Below are 3,385 nucleotides of genomic sequence, written 5' to 3'. Positions count from 1 at the left end.
GTTAAGAACCCTGCTAAATTTGAATAATTATAAAAAAATCGCAAAGTACGGTTGCTGAAATGTATACTACCAGGTCATCGCGTAGCTTTTGCACGACATGACAACGAGGCGTTCTAAAGCTGCAACAGCAGCCCGAAGCCTCAGTCCACATGCTGGCTGTCAAAATTGACCCCCTTCTCGCTCTTCCAACGCTTTCTGCGTGATGTGTGTTCACTCATGGCCGACAACGAGGCACTCTAAACTCGCCACCCCAGCACACTGAATGCTCTCTCCGAATTCACCAAACAGTGTCTTTAATGACTTATTCTGGTTGAACCAGGAAATGTATTGGTCTGTGTTTGGGTCAAACACCTGTTGTGAATTTTGCCATTCAATAAGTTGTGCAAAAAGTAGTGAAACATTAAACAGTTGGACGTGCATTCAAAAGTGCAGACGGCCAGATGAAGTTCATTTACATCACATTAAACAGTTGGACGTGCATTCAAAAGTGCAGAGATGGCCAGATGAAGTTCATCTACATTGATTATCGTGAATTGTTTGTCCGCAGCCCAATAGCCCGAACATTTTGTGCATTGTCTGCCTCCATGGCAACATGGAGGGACACGCCCTCAATGTTTTTGTTTTAGCTCTATTATCAATAAAGGTTGACTTGACAGCACTGGCTCCTGTTCTGACCTGACCTAGTTGTGAACTCCCCGACAAACTCTCGGGAGTGATTTGTGTCCGGGGCTCCCAGCGCTCCAAATGAGCCTTCCCGCCTCGCCTTTCCTCTCCATGCCTGGCGCTACCGCATCCGGCCTCATCCTCGGCCGCTCGCCTCGTCCTTGTCTCGTCTTGGGTTTCGCCCTCGTCCTCGGGGCGTTGTTATGGTCATCGTGAACTGCAGGTGAACCGCCGACCGCAGTTTGCGTGCGTGTGTGTTGCGCGGTGTGGGTGGCCTGCGGTGGGGATCTGTCTTCGCTCCTCCGGCTCCCATTTTTGTCGACCTTCACCCGCTTCCTCCTCCTTCTCCCCGATGTCGCCTCTCCTCCTCGTCCTCCTCGTTTTGTCTTCTCACCTAAGAACTTGCATGTTTTCAATTCCTTTTCCACTGCCCGCCAAAGTTTTTGCCCCATCTGTGAAAGGTACCCACATAGTATTTGAAGTAGAGCTGTGTTTCGCTTTTCGGGGCCTCGCTCATTTTTATGTTGAACGTTATCTACTTGTCTGTTACGGCCTCATCCTCGGCCGCTCGCCTCGTCCTTGTCTCGTCTTGGGTTTCGCCCTCGTCCTCGGGGCGTTGTTATGGTCATCGTGAACTGCAGGTGAACCGCCGACCGCAGTTTGCGTGCGTGTGTGTTGCGCGGTGTGGGTGGCCTGCGGTGGGGATCTGTCTTCGCTCCTCCGGCTCCCATTTTTGTCGACCTTCACCCGCTTCCTCCTCCTTCTCCCCGATGTCGCCTCTCCTCCTCGTCCTCCTCGTTTTGTCTTCTCACCTAAGAACTTGCATGTTTTCAATTCCTTTTCCACTGCCCGCCAAAGTTTTTGCCCCATCTGTGAAAGGTACCCACATGGTATTTGAAGCTGAGCCGTGTTTCGCTTTTCAGGGCCTCGCTCATTTTTATTTTGAACGTTATCTACTTGTCTGTTCCACAAATTTGCCTTCAAAGCGATTTTGCCTTAAGCTTTTAACAAAACGGCCTTATTCAATTATATCCAACTTTACTATTTTCTCTTAAAAAAAAAAAAAAAAAATCTTGAGGCGACATATTATCATGCAGCTCCTTGGTAGGGAGATTGAGGTTCAACTAACAGTTCAAGTATACAAGAGAGTTAATAGATTTGTTCCTAATCGATTTTTCGCTTTAAATTGGTTAATAATGCATCAAGACCAATGGTATCGATTTATGAAAAAAAAAGAGAGATCGCGATGTCCCGTATTCTTGGATAGTACACTTTGTTTTGTTTTAAGCATGAAGATGGCCACCGAGTTTGTTAAACTCTTTTTAAAACGTTTTTTATTTTTTAATCTCTCGCTTTGCAAATTTCCCCCTGTTGTAGGTATGTTGGGAACATACCCCCCCATGATCATTAGTCATGGCTCTGATTAAAAAAAATAATAGTGTTGGTGTCCCTCTGGGTTGCGTTTTAGGAACCTTAAACATCCAAATCATCCGCCCATTATCAGCATTTTTTTCCTCTCATGTGAATCCCATTCACACAAATCCACAACAGAGGGGTCAGTCTCGACCAGATGTGGTGGAAAATAGCTCCGGGTGAGCGCGTTGTTTGGTTCTCACCTCAAACACGTGAGGAGGCCGGCAACATCAAACGTTTGCAGCTCGTAAAAACGCGAGGTAGCGATGTCAGCATCGTGTAACGCATGATGACATCAGCCAGAAAACACGATGAGACATCAAGCAGATGTGTTCCAGGGAAGTTAAACATCTTTACGTGCATCATTAGCAGTGGTAGTACTCACACTCTACTAAAGGAGAAGTACATATAGTTGTGTGAAAAAAAAAACTTTCAACTTAGTACTGATTCAACTCCTTAACTAAAAGTATAGATATCTGTTGTCAAATGCAGGGAGTAAAAGTAAAAAGTAGTGACAAAAAATAAATTCAGCAAGTACAGACACCTGAAGATCCGCTGAAGTATTTGTAGTTGGTTACTTCCCACCGTTAGCAAACGGCTGCTTGCAAGTGTGACATTGCAGCGCCCGGTTCACAACTTGTGCGATGAGCGTGTGTTATTTGTTTCCTGTTGTCCAACATTTTCCACTCCATGTTCCTCTCATTAGTCCTCGTGTTAACTGGCGGGCAAGAATGCTCGCTGGGAAAAAGCTGTATAATTTAACAAGATTGTTAATCATGGGATTGTTGCGGCGTGAAGTCAGAGCGTGGCCTGGGCCCGCCGCCGCCTCGCCTCGCTCACCTCTTCCTCTGGGTCATCCCGAACCATAGACTTCAAGAAGGCCCGCTAAATAAAGAACACAGGAGTGACGCCACTGGCTCCATCCTGCAACCTCCCCGAACACCATCTCTAAAAAGATGGCACAATCCTGGAAATTTCCCATGTCCTGACCTTCGCCCCTCTGACGCCGGTTTATGGAACAATCGTGCTCACTCACTCACACACACACACACACACACACACACACACACACACACACACACATATGCCTTGAACCAGAGTCTTGAACATACACGCACAGCCGCACTACTCTATTGTTTTGTGAGTATGTACTGTCTGAGACATTAACAATTCCAAATTAGTATCAGTAATTATACTGATCAATAAACTAAATTAAGACTGTTATGCTTTTCATCCACATGGAGATTAAAGCTGAATGTATTTATGGTCGAGGGGAAGGGGGTGTGTGGAATCCTGATAGGATGTTTGC

General features: G+C 46.2%; 1 long non-coding RNA gene across 1 annotated transcript; it reads right to left on the bottom strand.

Moving 5' to 3' along the window:
* Positions 1–2,411: 2,411 nt before the first annotated feature.
* LOC109506942 (uncharacterized) lies at positions 2,412–3,082 on the bottom strand. The gene is made up of 2 exons (XR_002166382.1): positions 2,917–3,082; positions 2,412–2,825 (listed from the first exon to the last, which is right to left on the bottom strand). It is a non-coding gene; the product is annotated as an uncharacterized LOC109506942 (long non-coding RNA).
* Between the last annotated feature and the right edge of the window lie 303 nt (positions 3,083–3,385).

Source organism: Hippocampus comes, unplaced genomic scaffold, assembly GCF_001891065.2.
Source record: "Hippocampus comes isolate QL1 unplaced genomic scaffold, H_comes_QL1_v1.1 scaffold246, whole genome shotgun sequence".
NCBI lineage: Eukaryota > Metazoa > Chordata > Actinopteri > Syngnathiformes > Syngnathidae > Hippocampus > Hippocampus comes.
The sequence above is the reverse complement of the archived record's forward strand: the minus strand, read 5'-3'. Positions and strand labels throughout refer to the sequence as shown.